The sequence below is a fragment of the Poeciliopsis prolifica genome, unplaced genomic scaffold (assembly GCF_027474105.1).
Source record: "Poeciliopsis prolifica strain line A6 unplaced genomic scaffold, Auburn_PproV2 SCAFFOLD019, whole genome shotgun sequence".
Classification (NCBI taxonomy): domain Eukaryota; kingdom Metazoa; phylum Chordata; class Actinopteri; order Cyprinodontiformes; family Poeciliidae; genus Poeciliopsis; species Poeciliopsis prolifica.
In genome coordinates, this window is record NW_026562394.1 from 8,539,958 (window position 1) to 8,560,275 (window position 20,318).

Here is a 20,318-nt window from a genome sequence, read left to right on the forward strand (position 1 = left end):
CACTCGATTGTCCCATCTGGCTCTGACAGAGATTGCTGTTCTGCAGCCGATAGGAAAGATTTTTACCGTGCCACGAAAGCGGAGCCACAACGTCCCAGAGCTCCCCATCCCACACCTCAGTCTGACCAAAATCACATCAGGGCTCTGTAAAGCTCAATGCTCCTGGCGAATTGGTGCCCGACAGTCCTTTAACTACAGCGTGTGCTCCATCGGTGCGACATGCAGTTAAAGAAGAGAGGAGAAACTGCTACCCGCACACCCGAGATCACAGGATCAATTTCAGCCACTTACAGACAGAATGAGTCGATCAAAATTACGAGAACACCAATCTCTATCCAGATGTGGAACATCGTCTTTGTTTTAAGTTTATTTTTTATGTCAGTTTAGTTTCATTGTGACTTTTTCTTAACTCAGTAAGAACACACTTGCTAGTTTTTGTTAGCTGTTATTAGATATTAGTTAGTTTTTTTTTATCCTTTGGTTGATGCTTCATTGCGTTCATGTGTATGTTGATTGGGTAATGAGTACTCAATACCATTTTTATAAAGAATGTATTCAATTACTGTCGAACAACCAACCGACTCCGACGTTTTCCCTCCAACTTTTGCTGTCGCCATTTTGCGAAGTAGTGCAAGTGCCGGCGCTTATGGAGTACCGTAATTTGCCGACTGCTGACGTAAACCGCTTGTATCGGAGAAAAGTGAAAACGATTTCACATCAGTTCAAAATGCTGATGTAGCTCCAGTTAGTTGTACCACCCCTCCCTCCCCCCCACATTGATTGCCATTTTGATTTTATCCAGTTAATGAAAAATGTTTTCTAGTTTTAGTTAAGCTGCAACTAAAACTGGTGGTCTAAGCATCTTTTAGAAAGAAATTTTGTTAACCTTTTTGAGTGCCTGAAACATTACATAATCAACTAAATGAGAGCAAATAGTCACAGAGCGAGATTTGCTCTGAGGGAACCCAATTTCCCAAAGCTGCAAGAAGGAACAGCTTCCAAGAGAGCGTGTTGAAGACAAATAGGAGGATGAGATATGGCCTATGAGGCTGTAAAAAAAGCTCTTGAACTTTCAGGGGTTTGATCATAGATCTGAGTTCCCTTTACGTCCCACAGCCATAAAATCACACTCCAGTTCAGATCTGAGAAATTATGGCTGTGCAGCGCCTTGTGAGGATTTTCATTTGTCTTGAATAGCTTCACATTTTATCATATTGCAATGAAAAACTTTTTACATGTGTCATCTTGTTGATTAAAACCAAGGAATATCTATTTGACCTATAACCCGCCTTGTTTTTTGGCCAAAGACAGGAAGAGAGTACCAGGAAAACCCCCATGCACACACTGAATGAAAACTTTAAGACTTCAACTATGAATTACAACCAGATTCTACAAGGTGGGCCATAAAGTCTCCATACATATATTTTATCGGACAACCGTTTTTATTTTTGTAGGACTCTGTGTAATCGCTGCATGTGTTGGACCACTTCCTGGTTGATCTGCGACAGTTCCAGTTTTCTGAAACCTGAAAACAAGTTTTGCCACCGTGTCGTGTGTTTGATGCTCGTTCCATGTTTTCTGTTAAAGTTTCGTGCAGCCATGCGACCGCTTCCCGATCCGGCCGTCAGTATGACTTCAATTCTTTGCTCTTTTGTCAAACGCATCTTCTTGGGTGTCTGAAATATAAAAAAATATACATTTACTTCTTGCCTATGTAAGAGGTGTGTCCGTTGTTCTGGAATGGGCCGATGTCATTTCAAAAGGTTTGTCCCACTGTATCCCCTCAATTAATCGGCAATGAAACGTGGGAAAAAGTTCCAACCGATGAAAGAAATAATTTTCACAATGGAAACCTTCCGAAATATATTGAATAATCAAATTAGTAAAGCGTACTCTGTTTCGCTCTCATAACGGTTCCCTGCCTCTTGTAATTGTCTCTCCACACTAATCAGCGTCAAGGATCAATTGGGCTATCAAAGAAAACCTAGTGTGAGCTCCTTCACTCCTCCCCAAAGGAATATTATGTAAATTAGCAATGAAAACTTTTCACATGATAACACACAGAGCTCGACAGCAAAACAGCCTGTCACCTCCTGTCAAACTGCTACAATCACCAATTAGTGACCTGGGAAACAGAAAGTAAGCATGGTGGAGAAAAGAGAGGCAGCAGGTGATACAGAAACCCAGGATGTAAAATTCAAACAGAACATCCACTTATGGGATTTATACCAAATAGAAACATCGTTTTCTGCTTGACCTCGCCTCGCTGCGCTCCTTGGTTTCGTGAGGCCGCGTATTTGCGAATGCAGATATCGCAGACACGTTTAATAGCGAACTTTGAGAGGGAAAGATGGGCGTACAAACCGAACGGAGCCGGGTGATTTGTCGGCGTGTCCATTCTTGAAATGGAGAGAGACGCACATTGTTGTACGTTTGCGTTGCTTGTTGTAGACAGCCTGGGTCAGTGAGCACAGCCATTAGCAAATTCCACGGGTTTTTTTTCCTTTCCATTTATTTTTATTTTGAGGTTTTGTGTTCTCCTCGAGCTTAATGTCCCCCGATCCAGTTTACAACCTGCAGGGCAAATTAAATTAAGCCTTAGTGAATTCTAGGATTTTGAAAGTTGTGTAGGAAATATAGCATACCCAATGAAAATGGTCATCTCTTTTAACATGCAAGTGAAAAGCGATTTACGTGAAACGAGTGGTGTTTCTCATTTTACAGTGGAGTCTATTTTCCTAATCAGTGGACCACCAGAGCTCAGTTTCAGGAGGAGCATAGTCTTTCTCAGGAGGATTAAATCTTATTTTCACTTTAAATAGAAAGAGTGCTGAGCGCTGCCTATTTTAAGAGTTTCCAAACCAGCTGCCATATGATTCATTTAACAGGTTTTGTTAATTGAACGAGTTTAGCTCGGTAGGTCAGGTCTAGTACTTTCACTGAAGAAAAAATGTGCAGCAGTGATGGTTTCTTGCTTGACCAAGTAATTGTTTTTTCTCTTTGGTGATTTCGGAACCATAAAGGAATTGACAGTAAATACAAATTAAGACGCATAAAAGCCTCAAAACTTTTTCTGTTTTTGCTGAAAGCTTTTAAAGAGAGTGTTTGTAATTTTTGAACCAGCGGTTTGCTTAATGGAAATTCACGTTTTTCTATAAAACGTTTGAGCTACGGCCATATGGAAATTGGTTTATTTTCCAAAGGTGCGATTTAAAAACGTCTTTTGCCTCGCACGAATTTTGTGGTTAACAACCGGATGTTACTGGCAGACGAGACGGCGATGACAGGAAGTGGTAGGCGTAGGATGAATGTTTTTTAATGACTCGTCGCATGGGCAAACGTATTCACACGTGATTTCAAATTCACTTTGTTTTATGTAGTGGAAACACAGCAATTGCAAAAATGTGTGTTTTTGACATTTGTGGGACACCGACAAAGTTTTTTGTACATTTATAATGAGAACCAAGCCTGTAACTTCGACTAGATAGAATGGATGCTCCATTTTAAGTATTTCACACTGGAAGATCGATGGTGTTGCGTCGCCTGCAGACTCCCAATTCCTGTCATTTAACCTCACCATGCAAACACCACTGTGGTTCAAAGGTTCACAAAATAGGATTCCCATCAACAGTTTGGAGTTTGAGCTCTGGTGTTGGTGTCTCTAAAACTAATCATTAGCTTCAGCTGCCAAGACCAACACTGTTCAGTTTTAGACTGACAGGAGATGCAAAAAATGTTTTCAAATGTATTTTTACATGTCTATATATTTAAGTTTCATATTTCTAGAATCTGTTGAGGTGTTGGAACAAACTTTTGTTGTTTTTTTTGGGGGGGGGGTCATGTTCTGGTTTGTCTGGGTGAGGAAAAAGTAAGTTTTATAAATTGTGAGTCAGTTTAAAGGGGCAGTATCATGTAAAATTGACTTTTTTGAGCTTTACATCGTGTTATAATGTGCATCAGCTGAGCTCTCTGTTCAATGCTGGTGATCATGTTGTTAAAGGGTTAATAGAGGAGGTGGAGTTTCAGATAGAATAGGTGTTTCTTAAAGAGACAGAGGAGTAAAAAAAAGGGCAAATTTTTAAAACAATTGCTATAAGATGTCACTATATGCCTGGAAAACTGCTTTAAATATATCAATTTTACTGAAAATAACCTGAATCTAACAGGTTATTTTCACAGACACAATGTGCAATTAAAGTAACCTGGATTATTTTCATAATCCAGGCCCAATGCACCAATGTGCTTTCACATACAAGCATTTTGCATAAAAGCATCTGAATCTTCCATCGCATGCTTTACTGAGATCCAGATAACTGCAGCATAAGCAAGATGCAAATCCTACATTCACTCCTGCAAGTCAAATCCGAAGCCTCCAGGCTCATCGCCTAATTCAGCTGAGGACTCCTAACAAGGAAGCAGCTCGTGTTCGGGTTTCTTCTCTCAGAGTTGCCATGGCGGACTCGGGAGTTATCATTGATCCGGCATCCCACAGGAGAGTTTTCTCTCCCGGTGCGTGTGGATTAGGACTGCTGTATCCAGCAGTGGTCTGGCTCTTCTCTCCCTTCCCCGGTTCTTAATGAGGGACAGATGGCCCTTTCTCATCAGCACCTCTTTCGCTCACAGTACAGCAGAGCAACGGCCGCATAATAACCGGCACAGCACGAAGCTCTTCATAGTGGAGCTTCCCTCCCAAGTGGCAGAACAACGGTGTTGTTTGGTTTCAACTCAGGAGGTGACTCAGGCTTCTGACTCTGACTCGACAAACTGTGCCACACAGAACAGATGGGCGAGGATAGTGACTCTTCAGTTGGAAAATTGACACTTCCCCTTTCAGAATAAACGTGACCTGATCGAAGTGGGCTGAGCGAGGGCGAGAGAGAAAGAGACAGAGAGAGCGACTTCCTCTCCCGACCGACAAAGAATGGAACAAAGCCGACAGACCGACGTCACCGCTGGATGGATGTCAGTGTGAGACTTTGCGAGGGAGTTCCTCCTGGTTGAACATTTGAGAGCAGGTCTGTCCTGTTATCTAATCCCAGCAGCCTTTGTGAATTGTAAGGCACATGAAAGCACAGCGCATCCTGAACAAAGAGCAAACAATTGTCTCTATGATGTGACAGTTTCATTAAGCGAGACAATAAAAAAAAAAATCTCAATAATGAAAGTAGCTGAGATGTCAGGGCCGGTTGTATAAGCAGCAGACGGTTTTGCTTTTCCCTTATAATTCTTAAAAAATGCTTATATTTAATTACATATTTCCATGTGCCTGCTTCTTCTTATTTCAGTTTATATATTTATTTTTTTACTTGGGTCATATTGAAATTACTCCTAATTTCACACTTTTGCTATAAATTTTACATCACTAAGCGTTATATTTATATTTGCTAATATTTAACACTTGAGATTCTGTGATGTGACTGTGAAGTTCACACTAACACATAGAGTAAGTAGCAAGATGTTTCTGCAGAGTTGGGGGATTTCAGTGGTTGTTTCCCCCTCACGCGACGACTCCCTTCAATGACATCTAAACGCACCCACATGCAATACTTTATGAAAATCTATTAATCGTTCTGCATAATCTGCAAATTGTTTGCATTTTCATGTCTATACATCATTTTGTTGCATCCCATTATTCAATCTGCATCTAGAGAAAACATGAGCACCGTCTACGGCCGCTTGCCATTGTCTGTCGGCGGTTACTTAGATGTTGTGTGGGTGTTTGTCACAGCTGACATCAGCAGCCTATTGTGCTGGTTCGGTTCCAAACGAATTTCCCTTTCAGCATCATAAAGTTTCTCTCGCCAAATTCTGCAAGGCAGAACGACAATGTGTGGCAGGACGAAGGCGAAACGTGTCCGGTAAACTGTGAGATGAAAGGTTGCAGTGTGGTCCGGAGCTTGATGACAGCTTTTAAGTTGTTGATTCATTGCCTCGAGACGTGCAGAGAAACTACAAACTATAAAAATGGCATCAGAAATAATCAACTCAATGATTTTTAAAAAAGCAAGAACTGGTTATACAATTTGATATTTTTATAATCTGCATTTCTATTTGTCCTCTACTTAGTTTGTGACAAACAGCAAATATAACTTCCTATGTCTTTATTCCAACAATGACTTTCTCCTAATCTCTCTCCTGCTTGCTGTTGCTGTGTAAACTAGGTGTTCGTTAGCCTGCCTTTGCCTTCTTGCGTCATTCCCTTCGATTCAAATCTCACAGCGCTATCAGGGCTTCCTGCCGTTCACTTGGATTCCCTCCAGTTGATATTCAACCAGGCCAATCAGCAAACAAACGGAGAAGTTGTGAACGACGATTGTGATTTTCGAACTGCCTGTACTTTTAGCAATATCAGCTTGGTGGCCATGCTGATATTGCTGAATTAACACCAACAGCCGACTTGATTATTTGTCTCTACACAATAGAGGAGAGTTATTTACAGTGGGGGCAATTTCTGGTAAGCTTCATAGCATCGACCTGCCGCATTACAGATTCCTCTGGTAGAATTTGTTTTTCTAGTAAGCGGTTGCTTTTCAGGCATTTTTTGCAACGATGCAGTAAAAAACTTTCTTTCCTCAAGAGTTTGTTCTCAGCTGTTTAGATAACAGGCCTTGCTCAGCTATGACTGAGACTTTCTACCTGTGTTGCTTCACAATCTGGCTTGTCTGGCCATGCTCTGCTCATCTTCTCTCAGGGATGTCCCTCTTCCCCCACTGCCTCCATCATCAAAACTCCTCTCCTTCATCTGAGGCCCTGCTACGGCGGTTGAATTTTAGGAGAACAGGGGGAGATTACACGAGGCTCTAATGAGCTGCCACGTCGTCGGTCTCAGACGGATAATTAACCGTGATCATTTGTCACATCATAATATCACTGGAGGCTTCCCCTGCAGACTCATCGGCTGATATCTGAGTGTCATGTCGCCACGGCTGCAGGTGGGAGCAGATGGAGTGGAGGGAAGGAAAGTGAAGAGGAGAGGAGGAGGGAAGTTGATGGAGGTCGGCGATTAGGCCAGCGGATGTTGATACTTTGGGGAATGCTGCTCCTCTGTGAAGTTTCAATCTTTTAATAGTCTCTGTAGTTTTCGCCCGGCAGGCTGCAGGGATCCCTGACACTTCATTTCTTATTAAGATTTCCCTTCCGCAACGTCTTCTTCTTTGTCGAGGAACGTGACATCGCGCTCCCGACTGTTTGCGTTTGCCGAACTCTTCTGAGCTGCTCAAATACATACATGCAAACTTACTGACTCACCGCTCTGCTCCCTCCGAGAGACCAGTTCACTGTTGGAAGACATGAAAGGCTTTTGAGATGCAATGCTGGAGAATCCAGCAGCAAGTAATGCACCAGGAGAGCACCTGCAAGAGGAGGGATGTGTAGGCACAGGTAAGGTGTGAACAGATTGCAAAGGCGTGCCGAACACCCTTAAAACGTACACGCACACACACAAATTGGACAAAACGCAAGAAGAGTTCACATCACGTCTGTGGGAGGTTCAAAATGAGCAGACTGTCCAGTTCAACAAGCTAGAAGCTAAGCAGGAGCTTTCTTAGCTTTAGCTGGGCGTCCCTGGCTGTCACACAAGCAAACATGAACCAAACACAGCAAGAACTTCATCAAGAACAGCAACTTTCTTCCCTCTCTTAAACCGCAGAACCGGACCAAGGCATAAAGAAGCTAGGGTTCTACCCCGAAACTATCAGAGTCCTCCCATTAACGCTTGGATTCCAACAAAGGTCAAGAATTTTTGTATTTGTCTACTGAGAATGAAAATATTATCACAATTTATTGTCATTATTGGTCGGGAAAGTGACGGACCTGAATGCAGAGAGGCAGATGCGGGAAGCAGGTTAGACAATTCAGTGGCAAATCAAGAACAACAAACGTAGAAAAGCCGCAAGGTGCACAGAGAGCCAGAGCAGAACGAAAAAAAGATGAGTTTAAACACTGAGAGTGTGAATGCTGGAGCAATAGAGCAGGGCAGATTGGTTGCAGGTGTGAGGAGAGAGAGAGAGATATCATACTGTTTCAAAGAAAAAGGTTCAAAAAAGGAAAACGAACGAACACCAATGAAGGTCAATATCAGTTCACCATTTCCTGGCTTGGTTTGCTATGCTAGTATGCAACATTTGTTTTTGTTTGAGTTCGCAGTAAAACGTATCAACCAAAACTACACATACGCATCCCTCCGTCTATGTTAACACTGCTGAGTAAACAGGGTCAAGACGAAGATCTACATGCTTATTCTACTTGTCGGCACTTCGGATCGAAAGTTATTTGCACCTGTGTTGTAGTGTGTTGCAAAAACTGTTACATTTTCCAATGAAAATAGGCAGGTAAATGTTTGATAGTTTGCAAAAAACGGTTTTACAAATAAAAAAAAAATCAATATGTCGCTCACATTTTACCTTCTTTAGTTTGATAACACTAATAAAATCCTTCCTAAGTCACTTATTACAAAGTATACTTATGTGTTATTTAATGTTTAATTTCCCTTTGGCATAAATGAAGGAATTTTGAGTTGCAATTGGATTTGAAGTAACATGTCAATATGAGATCTAGTTCAAGGAGTGAGATTGTTATTTGTGATAGCATTGTTCATGTTAATTTGCTGTTTAAGACATTTAAAACATAGAAAATGCTGTTCACCAGTGCACAAGCATTGGATGTTTCAAGTTTCCACATTCTACTTAAAACACACAGGATTGCCACTGGTCGCCAAACGGGTTGCAGAACGCGCATGTATGTGCATGTGCTAAACGCATACTGCGAGTTTCGAGACTCAAGAGCGTGAAAGCCGCCTCAGGTGTCAAGCCCTGCACATATTGTACGTCAGTGTGCTCAACACAGACCTATAAACCATCCGAGAGGAGCAACTGAAAAACACAGCACATTCTGAGTGGAGAGGAAGTTTATGTAGGACAGAACATGCCATGTCATTCGAGCTTTCGAAAGATATGATGCAGAGAAAAAGCAGAAAAGGTTGGGAGCGAACACTGACGCAAGTGCATATATGAGGAGGAATGGGATTGCTGTCAGAAATGTAGGAGAGCTTCACTGGAATTTTACCAAATATTTACCTGAACTGACTTGCTGCAAAAAAGCAACTTACGAAGACCGGACTTCCAGGATTTGCAGTGTCCGGTATACGTGCAGAGCAAAGTTTCTGGTGCGATCAGTGGTGTGTGTAAGAAAGTCTCTTAGAAATGTGGAGATTGGACCGTCAGGGCGAGGCTTAAGAGTCGCCTTCGGATGATCCTGGACCAGAAGGCAGATTTGTCACTGTGAGCTTCTGCAGTAGGATCATCGTCTAGAACAGGAGTCTTCAAATCCAGGCCTTGAGGTCTGGTGTACCGTAACTTTTACATGTGTCCCCGATCCAACACACCTGAATCAAATGGTTGAATTATCTCCTCAGTATGCAGCCGAGTTCTCCAGAGTTCTGCTATCGGCCTCATTATTTGACTCAGGCATGTTTAGAGCTGACACACTGGACCCCGAGGCCTGAATTTGAAGACCCCTGATCTTGAAATTGTGCTGTACACTGCATAAAAAAAGGGAGAACATGAACGGAGAAGGAGGGTGCACCGAACACAGCAGCCATCGTGTCTTGATAAATGATGAAGACTGATATTACAGAATGTGGTGGGTGGGAGCCCGACGTAGATCATCTTGTCCCAGGCAAGGCTGTTAGTCGGTCTGCTGTCGATCGTGATCCACAAAGGAATGTCGTCAAACTGGAAAAGTGGGAGCTTCACATTTCAGCTCTACTCCGTCTTCAACATGACAGGTTGGAACAGACCCCTCATTACAGCAGGCAATGTGTCTACATTATGGTCTACTTTATATTGGACTATGTTTAGCAGAGCTTGGTCACTTGGTGCCTATTCTACTCTTCCCACTGAAACACTTGGTTTAAGTTTCAGACACTCCTTTGTTTCTAATTCCTCTAAGGTTTATGTACATTCCCCCCCTTTTTGACCATTTGCTGTTTTTACATCAGTCTTGCTTTTCCATAGTCCTGTATTAAATATTGGTGTTGGTCTTTTATCTCTATTCTCATTGCTTTTCGTTTTGGTCCTTACTACCAGCGTTTCTTCATCCCACAGTGCTTTACACTGTAAAAACATGATACAGTAACCAATTATGAAACAGCAGTAAACATTACTTTTTGTCAAATCGCATCATCAAAACTATCAAGCAAAAAACATTAATCCTTTGATTCTGGAAGGGATCTTCAGGTGATGGAAGGGCGTCTTTGTAACCGTCTTTATGTGTCACTACATTACACCCAAATGTCCTGCCTGAACTCTAGTTTCTAGCTGAAGCAGAGCGCTGGCTCTCGATCTTTCCTCTTCAGGTACAAAGGTAACATTTTAAATTTAGCTTCTGTTCGTCTTCTACACTTCATTTAAGAATCAGAGAGTCAGCCGCGTTCCTGTAGGAGTCAAGTTCAAACGGAGAGCAGAGCAACTCAAAGTACACGAGACACTTTTCAATGCGGCTGCACTGGTTTCGCTTTTTCTTTACAAAAGCCAGACCGGAGAAAGATTTGGTGGACTAAAGTTGCATGTCAAGCTGGATTAGATCAATCTCCATGTTTTTTCGCGGTTGCCTTCGTCGCTGGCCGTTCGTCACGTTGTGCTTTTTGCAGCTTGTTCCTGCTGCTGTCCACATTCAGATGGTTTGGCCTTGTCCGCCCACTAAAAGGGTCATTTTTACAGGAAGCAAACAGCTCACAATATCAACATACCTACGTTTCCTGCTTTTACGGGCACTTTAGCAAATATCAAACACACTTGTCCACCCACATGTTCATTAATGAACACGATAAAATCTCTCATCACATCGGCATAAACACGTGTAACCATCGCAAGCTCTATCTTTTCCCTGAATTATTTCCATCTGGGTCAGATAATTCCTTCGTTATCACGCATCGAAGCAGCTGTCCAGCATCTGAGTGCTCCCAATCTCAAAGTTGGAGCACGCACTGGAAAACAAAAAGAAGAAAAAGGCTGAGGTGTTAAAAGTTAGAAGGAGGTCTGATCACCTTTGTGAGAGTCGGGCTGCGCAGCATCAACCCCGCCCCCGAGAGAGCAGCCACTGCCCACGTTGCAGCCTTTAAATAAAACACTGCCCTGATTATACCGCAGTCGTACCGGCACAGAGCTCCGTTTCAGACACATGCAGCAGAAGGCAGGTTGCCGACATGGCCTAGATGTGAAACGCGGCACGGTACAAGAAAATCACAGCACATGGGACAAGATGGTAAGAGTACGGGGGTCTCGCCAAACAGCCTAACCCAGCTGAAGCTTCCCAGTGCTGGTGAAGATGTTTGCCTTTCGGACGCCTTGCCTCTTTTGTCTGATTAAAACCACAAAATATAAATGTGCAGAATTGATATCTCACGTGATACACCAGCACAGAGTCGTGCATAATTAGGAAGTGGTAGGACAAAAAAGCATGTTTCTTTTTTCTTTTTTTTTAATAAATAAAAATGTGGACGCTTGTGGAAACACATTTTGACAAAAACAGCAGATCTTTTAGGTACAGAATAGGATTAGGACAAGTGAAAAATAATAGGATTAAAGTCAGAATTATGAGACAAAAAAAGTCAGAATTTGCTTCCATGGCCCTAATTTTCCATGTTTATCTAGCAACCCTTCACCTCAAGAAACAAAGATTAGTTTCCCATTCTTCTCAAAATAAGTCAACCTCAGTCAGACTGGATGGAAAGCGTGTGCATACAGCAACTTTAAAGTCTATGCAAAGATCCTCAACAGAATATATGTCTGGACTTTGATTGGGCCGTGTCAACACTTGAACATACTTTAATGTAAAACATTCTTCTCGAGGTCTAGTCTAGACATGCATCTGGTGTTGTCCTGAAGGAACTCTACCCTCCATCCCACTCTAATTATTTTGCAGCCTAAAGTAGATTTTCCTCCAGCACTGAACTGCATTTAGATCCAAACAGCTTCACGCAAGTTCACGTTTAAAGTCTTTCGCTGCATCTGTCAGGGTTTCTTGATGGATCATCCCATGTTCAGCTCCACCCAACTCCCCATCAATAGTGAGCTGTGGGTTCTTATCGTTCGACATGGACAATTTTACCGGAAAAGCAATTAGGTAATTTACAGCTTCTGGTGGACGGTAGATGCGGCAGTGTGTAGGACATTAGTTGATGGCTGGTCAACCCAGAGCATGCTCATCATTTGCCTAGCAAATTTTGGCGAGCAGTGGCAGACACTCCATGCAAACAAGGCTGAGGTAATATGAGTGGAGGCTGGCACACACCCTGTCAGGATGTATATGATAAGTGTTATGTGTGACAGATCCCACTGAGAGGTGTCTTAACTAACAGGGAATATATGCCCAATAACCATCATAGACACATTCTGCTTTTAATATCCTTTTATGTAAATGGAAGAAAAAATCATGTAGAAAATGGTGTGAGTTCTGCACTCGTTTCACTCGTTCAAAAGTCCACAGTTAAGAGTTGGAAGAGGTGAACTTTGGGTTGAAGTGCATAAAAAAAAAAACACACATATATTGATGAGGACTTTGCATTTTACAAGCAGTTGCCAGGACACCTTGTGAAGCTTCTTCACTGGAGCAGCACCCCCATATTTGCAAATGAAACAAAAACACATCCATCAACCTGTCACTACTTGCGAACGAGACACCAAGACACTCAAACTCCTCCACTGGAGGCAAATTCTGGGGCCCAGCCCTGGAGAATCTACACAAACTGGTTCAGGTACGCTCCAACACCGACATCTGGTCTTGAGATGTGGATATACGACGTTTTTGCATAGCGATTGAAGTCAGCTTCCTCCGCTGTGTTGTCAGGCTCAGACGTAGCGATAGTGTAAAGAGCTCCATCAGCTGGGAGAAGTTTGGAGTACAGGTTCTGGTTCTTCCTAACCCTCACTTCAGTATGTAACGTTTATAAAAATCTTTAAGAGACAATCAGAACCAGGAGGAAGGTCTTAGCTCTGCTAATCATCCTCATGTACACGCTGCTCAATGTGCCAGAATCAGAGAAGCAATATACATTTCCAGAAACGTTTTGTCTGGTGTCATCCTTGGTCATCTTAAGATCCTTCTTGAAGAGATAGAAATATTGCAGACATAGAGCTTCTACAGAGAAGATGAGAGTGTTGGTTTTAAAAGCGAGACCCTCCGGAGAAAAGATATTTAAAGTTGAAGCAGAACTGGAAATCAAGCACAGATATCTCCTGGACAGGTGAAGTTAACACCTTCACCTGTGCATCAAATAGAGATGCTGTCTGTGACATGAGACGGACTGAACCAGCGCTTAACCGTCCCCGTTAACGTCGAGCAGCTAAAGGTGAGAAGTGAAGACGCCCTCCTATAGCAGACACAACATGTCCTCCGGGCAGAAATGAATTTTCATTCAAGGTTAATTGTTATTAATTACCCACAATAAAACACTCCGCAGAGAGAAAATGAAAAAAGGTTAGAAGACAATGCGTCATTAATCTGTCACGCTAAACAACCAAATATTTAAAGGGAGTTTTCATTGCCTCTTTGAGCTAACTCCAAAGAATGCAATGAGGAAATGTCGTATTTCAGTGATCGCTGCCACGCCGTCAGATTCCTCCGATGGCTCTCTCTTTCAGTTTGCAAAATGAAATGTCTTGTATCAACTAAAGTAAAGACTATGGCCTTGGGCAGATCATGATCCACACTTCCTGGTGGAGGCAGGAGGAGGGTGTGGACAAACACACACGCACAGGTTTTCTGCTACTTTCACTGTGGCTTTCTTGCCAATTTCCTCCTCAGGACATGGTTTGCTTTTGCTCTGTTTAAAGATTTAGAACGTTTTCATTACTCGAGGTAAAACTTAAACAGGATCTCTGGAGCCGACTCTGGTATTTTGGACAGCAGGTCAAAGTGCAACGCCATTAGAAATGAGCCTCTGTTGTATTTGCTGAATGAGAAGACACCTGTCCGATAGGCGTGCTCAGATGTGACCATGTCTTCACCATGCAAATTCCCAGACAAGCAGATGCCGTTTCTCTCTGTCCTCTGAAAACGAAACGAGTCTCTCAGAGAGAACAGCAGCAACATACCAGCCCACAATTTAACGATGGAGTTCCCAGAGTCTAATTTAAATGATAATGAGCGACCGCAATGGTTTGGTGATGAGGATATGATTAGTCCCCCGATGGAGCAAAGCGATTCATGAGGATTTACCTCTGAAGCCAGCTTTTCCTGGAACAAGGCCACAGTTGTAATCAGGCATAAAGTCTCAGAAGGAGAGGTGGAGGCAGGCGGAGGCCGGAGGAGATTGCGATGCGTCCGCAATAATAACACGCAACACGTGAAAGACGCAAAGTTTTCAGATGGGCTGAAAAGAGGTTTCTTGCTTGTACTACTTCTTATTGTTTTCGCATTTCATCACGTTACATCCACCTGCTTCTGTGGATGGAATTATGAGTTCAACTAATAAGTAGTGAAGGTAGTGAAAGTGAAATGGAGGTAAAAGTTACATTTTTGCAAATTAAGTTTAAATATCGTGGCACGCTCGTTGCAACTTAGTCTGCTTCTCGAAGAAAGAGAAAAGGATAGGAAAGGAAGGAAAGAAAAAGAGAAAGGAATTTATAAATCTATTTAAAAAAATGTATAAACTTACTCTGCTTTGAACTCCTTCACAATGCTAACCCTTGACCTCTCTGCTGTGGTCCTTGGTCTTCATTATGACGTGTGTCCAGTAATGTTCACTTGCAAATTTCTGAGGCTGAACTGAGTCTATTAAAAAAACAAAAAAACAAGTGATGTCTGGAGGCAGCTGGATTTTATTTAGGGACATTAAATTGAAAGAGAAAGAAAATAAATGCATGCCACACTTTTTAGAGTTTTTTTCTACACTAAGTAATACCTTTTGTAAAATCCCTGTCACTTAAGCGACATGACAAAGTGCAAAAGGTTTAGCGTAGGGCTGTCCAAAGTGTGGCACGAGGGCCGTTAGTGGCCCATAGACTGATTTTGTTTGGGCCCTTCAACTGCAGTTCAAGAATGATACAAATTTTATCCATAGAGCACAGGTGGAAAAATTTGATTTATAATCTGGCTAAAAAATTTTTACTTGCATAATTTTTATACAACAGAAAACGTTAGGTACAACACAAAGTATTCATCTTTTTATAATCAAACTTTTATAATAACTAGAACCACGTCTGTCCAGACACTTTGACACAATGAAATCAGCTTTTATTAAATTTATTCAACTTGACTGAGTATAGCAAGAATTTGAAAGGATGGGACTCAAATCTAGACCTTATGTCTAGACTAAAAACTATTTGAAAACTAGATGATGTTCCTTTAATACAGAAAATTAACAAACAATTGATTCGGAAGCGAGAAGTCCCAAACACAAGACGGTCAAACATGATTTCGGTTTGTTTTGCAGCCATCGCAACACAAGAGACGCGGCATCGTTGCTTTGACAGCTTGTTTATTCAAATGTCTGCTTTCGAGGCAATCAGCGAACGGACGGAGAAGTTGTGGACGTCCGCAGATGAGAAATGTCCCTGGCGGTGGAGTTAGGGATATGAACTTGCAGCCATCCTTCAAAGAAACATAATACTGCATTCCTGGTATTCTGGCTGGGCCCTGCGTAGCGTTGATCGATATGAATTTCGACTTTTAGAATTTATTTTGATTATCTGCATTCGTATGATTACTTAATTTGATTTAAAATGTGCTGAACGAGATGGGGAAATATTTATAAAAGAAAAAGAGAAAGACAGCAAGGAAAGCTGCCTTTGAGCTGGAAAACCTCCTAAAGTCAAAAGATTTTTGGAGAAACAAGAAGAAGTTTCCAAGACAGAAATGGCTGAGAATCCGACAGCCACCTTCCAAAAGTGATATTTATACAGATAAAACTCCAAACTCTGCCAAAAATGCCAGTGATGTTTGTTTGTACCGCTGTGCTGGCCATTCGGCATATCGGGCACCTGCTCAGTTTGCAACGGTCTAGCAAAGCCATTGTTTTGTTGTCAAATGTGCTGTTGCTTCAGGTTTGAGTAATAATACAAGAGGACATTAACTATTAACCAGCTCCCTTTCAATCATACAGAGGCTCCATTGTCAGTCCAGGCCATTTGGTGAGAAAGGTTCCTGAGGTGGTTGGTGGTGGTTGGTGGGAGAGGAGTGCAGGGGGTTCAATAAAAGTGAGCGAATTAAAATATCATCTTTCACGGCCTTGACTCCACTGGACCATCCGCGTTCAATCTAAATGAGTTCTAGTGCAGTGAACTCTTAAGAACATTACAGCGTGCCGTAAGTTAATATAGCTGCAAGCGGTCCACTGCAGTACATTGCTGTGCAGCAAAGTGTGACCTGAATCTGGACCACAGGAGCCGCAGCCTTTTTTGATCGGGTCGGAGTTTTGTACGAAATGGAAGTTGCTTGTTCACCTGCGCAGCAGGGTGACCTTTCTGACGGTTCAAGAATACCCGAGCAGTTCGGATGAGCTCTTTTGGCTTTGATCAATCTCTGCAACGCTTCCAAGTGAGACTCATCAAATGATGTTTTTACATAGAAATGGGTGAAGGATGAATCAGTTGACCAAACTGAGCTCAGTTGTTGAAAAATATTCCTTTAGCTATCTTGAAATAGCAAAAGAAAAGTTAGAGGCCGAGCGGAACTTCATAATGAATCCAACGATGACTTCAATGACCACGTCTTACACGCACATTTTTATTTCGAGCCACATCAAGCGCGATCACTCGACGTCCTTAAAGGGCCGGTTGTGACAGAACGTATCGCTTAAAACCAATTTGACACATTTCCACATTGATGTAATTTGGTCCGATAAAACAAAAGAAAACAGATTTAATGTGACGAAATAGTAGTTACGCACATAGCTGTTGTCTTAAAGTTAAATTCATGTGGCCCTCATGCGTAGCTATGGCGGGCCAGATTTGGCCCGTGAGTCTTGAGTTTGACACCTCAAGATGCTTGACTGATTCGCTGACGTTAGCTCAAACAAGGCTAACTAATGACCAGCTAGTGATATAGCAAAATGAGCAGGTAGTAATAAAGCAATAATTAACTAACGGCGAACAGCAAATTTGATGTGTGACTTCACTTTAAAAGAAACAGAAAGGTCAAGTAGCGCCTAAGGAAAATTGGAGTTACAGTCACCTGACAGTTAGCGACACATGCTGATGTAAAAAGGCTAATATAACATATTATTATGCCATAATGATGCAATAGTTCACTGATGTTAACCTATTTCGATGTGTGACGGCGTCAGGGTGAACAAAAAGCTGAGTTAAAAAATATTAATTTTCAGCTAACAGTTAGCTAACAGCTAGCTAACAGTTAGCAACAGATCTTGCTGCGCCATTACAGTTCAGGAGAAACAAAAGAGACGAATTCATTGTTAGATAATGAAGACTAACAGCGAACAACATACTTGATCAACAGATAATGGTAGAGCAGCAGTTAAACTTGCTCCTTTTGGGTCAAGAGCAGCTAGCCACTGCTTAATGCCTGGGCACCAACCTGAATGTGAGTAGAAGCTCATCGTTAGCTGAAAATGAATCCTTGATCAGTTCATTAGTTTTAATTTAAAGAGTAGTTGCAAAGCAAGATTTTTGCTGTGCTTAATGACCTCAAAAGAACTAAAGAACACAATCAGGCCAGCCAGGTGTAAATTTAGTATCACTCCTCAGTAAGAGGCGTTTAAACTACCAGAGGAAAGGCTTTGCACTGTCTCACCTCCTGTCTTTATTTCCCTCCATTCCTCCTCGTCCTTCATGTCCTGTCTTATCTATAGCTTTAATAAACTGCAGCAGATTTGAGGGACATCGAGCATCTTGCCAGTCCTCTCGGTTCTGCTGAACAAGCTTTGTCCCAGTTGGAGGAAAACCTCTGACACTAAAAGGCTTGTTTTGGTTTTCCTTTAGCTCCAAATGTTCAGGTGGCGGTGTACACATGAGTAAAGCAGAAGCATCCAGGTTAACGAGATGTACTTGGAAACCTCGTAGGATATGGAAAATGTAACGCAAAATGCTTAAGGAACCATCCCAAATATATTTTTCCAACTTTATTGAACTGTACCTTTCGCTTCTTCCTCAGCAACGCCTTTGAAGTGTGAGCAGATTGAGGATGGGCTGGGCTTGTTGAAAAATGCATGAATGCCTTGGTAGTTATAAAATCCTACTTTTATGCATAAATGCTGACAGAAGAGGAAAAAGTTGAATCTATCAACAAAAAAAAAAACCAAAAAAAATTTTAAGTTTGTTTTTGAAATAAAATTTAAAAAGCTAATTTTTATTCCACATTTACAGTTCTCTTCACTCTGTTATTTTTGGAGGGAAAAAAAGGATTGCCAATTGGTCTTTGTTGAAACACAGCAAACCAGCTCTGGTAAATCAGGAATCTTGACATGCTTTTTCAATTCAAACGTGCAATATTCCTCATCTTCTAGTCTGGGAAATAGAACAAGAATCTCATCAAAATCGTGAATTCATGTTGACAACAAAGTTGAATATATGTTTAGGTGGACTTTAAACACCACATTATTTTATGTGGTGTAAAAAGCTTTTCTGAATAAATCAGAAAAGGTTGGGTGTTTTTTTCCATTGAGTTCAGGGAAACCGGCAGAGGAACAACTCAAGAAACAGAAAATCATTGGGAATTATAACAGAGGAGTCTGGGGCAGCATGACAGAGGACACAGCAGGGAGTGGATGAAAAAAGAGGAGCTTGAGTAATGTGGGAGAGGTGGAAATGACAAAAACGACCGGAAGAGCTATTTACAGAAGATGGATAGAGGTGGGGAAGGGAGCAGACAGAGGCAAATGAAGAAATGATAGACAGCTGTGATGAGGAGCAGAATGGCTGATGGTACAGGAGGCATGAACCTAATTTACCAATAAACAGAGAGAGAAACAAAACAAAAAGAAAGCAAAGAATTAAATACATTAGAAAACGATTTGAATAAATGAACTGACAAGGGAATATTAAAATGGCAAAAAGTAAGTGGCTGTATTGTAGTTAATTTCCGTAGGCACTATAATCCAGAAAGTGACGCTGTTGTTTTGTTAAATTATTTTTGATATTTCAAATCTCTGTCAGTTCCAGCGTTAAATGTTCATCGGAATCTAAAAGTTTATTAATCTTTGAGAGTGTGCTCTTGCGTTTTCATGCCACTACCGTTAAATTACTTGAAAATGGTCTCGAAACAACAATGTTATCGTTTATCGCAGTAATTCTGGGACAATTCATCGTCGAGCAACATTTGTTATCGTTACAAGCTGAGCAAGCTGGATGTTTGACGGAAAACATCTGTGGCAAAGTCTCAGAAACTTCAGAAACAAGAAGCAAAAGTACCAAAAATTGTCAAAAAGTAGATCAAACTAAAACTGAAACAGGAAATGGAGAAAAGTCACCAAAAAATAACTAAACAAAAATTAGTGATAAATCACAAGGTTTTTTTTTTCTTTACTCAGGTCAGTATATCAAAAGTTGAGAAAAAAAAAGTGTGCCCAGTAAGCTGTTTTACTGGGCTTGCTGGGCAGCCGTCTCTGCTGTGTGGAGAGGCATAAATCCTGCATAAATACAGGATGTGTCCAGCAGTCGGCCATCTTTCCTCACCCGAGGACCTCCTCCAGGAAACACCATGACAACACGCAGGCCTCCTCGGTCCCAGACGAGCAGTGAAGGGTGATACGGCTGGTGACAGTGTTACCCCGAAGATAACCCTCGCTTTGTCGTGGCAGGCGCTGGTAATCAGCCCTGAAATGTTTCCCCCCCTCAAAAGGAGGAAGCACGAACGCATGCCGTCCACTCTGAATGACATTTGTTTGAAAAGCAGAGGACAAAGTCGGGGATGGTTCACTTCCAGTTTCAAGAATTACAGATTCCATCTCTGGGAGTGTTTGTCTTTCAGCTGGAGTGAATCTCAACCCTCTGCAGGGCTTTTAGGATTTAAGCATCAATGCAGAACATAAAGGAATAATAGTCATTATGTGCAGCTAGTTTCCAAACTAAGAAAATCAAGGATTTCACCTTTAAGTCCTGTTGGTTTTAGAGACAGATTCATCAGAGGCTGAGGAAAAAAATAAAGGCTATACACCGCATAATGTAAAGAAATATGAACTGAATACATCTTAGTGGTCTGTTCATTATTCTAATAGAAAAAGACACAAGAAAGCTCAAAGAAGCAAAAATATTTGTTTTATTAGAAAAGCTGGAAATGTTTTAAAAAACCTTATGCAGAACTCCCATCAATTACCTTGAAGCCGCAGTGTGTAACTTTTATAAACAGTGTAGTTTTTACAT

General features: G+C 41.6%; 1 protein-coding gene across 5 annotated transcripts in view; it reads right to left on the reverse strand.

The window, feature by feature from the left end:
* atp2a3 (ATPase sarcoplasmic/endoplasmic reticulum Ca2+ transporting 3) overlaps window positions 1–18,158 on the reverse strand; it is a 79,160-nt gene extending 61,002 nt beyond the window's left edge. For 2 of the 5 annotated variants that reach the window (XM_055043482.1, XM_055043486.1), the window contains exons 1-2: window positions 17,752–17,929; window positions 14,657–14,772 (exon numbers count right to left, since the gene is read on the reverse strand). The gene's annotated coding sequence lies outside the window, so the exon portion shown is untranslated. Of the gene's footprint in view, window positions 1–14,656; window positions 14,773–17,446; window positions 17,513–17,535; window positions 17,609–17,751; window positions 17,930–18,093 lie in introns of those variants that run through there. The other 3 variants (XM_055043485.1, XM_055043483.1, XM_055043484.1) reach the window with 3 other exon arrangements.
* Between the last annotated feature and the right edge of the window lie 2,160 nt (window positions 18,159–20,318).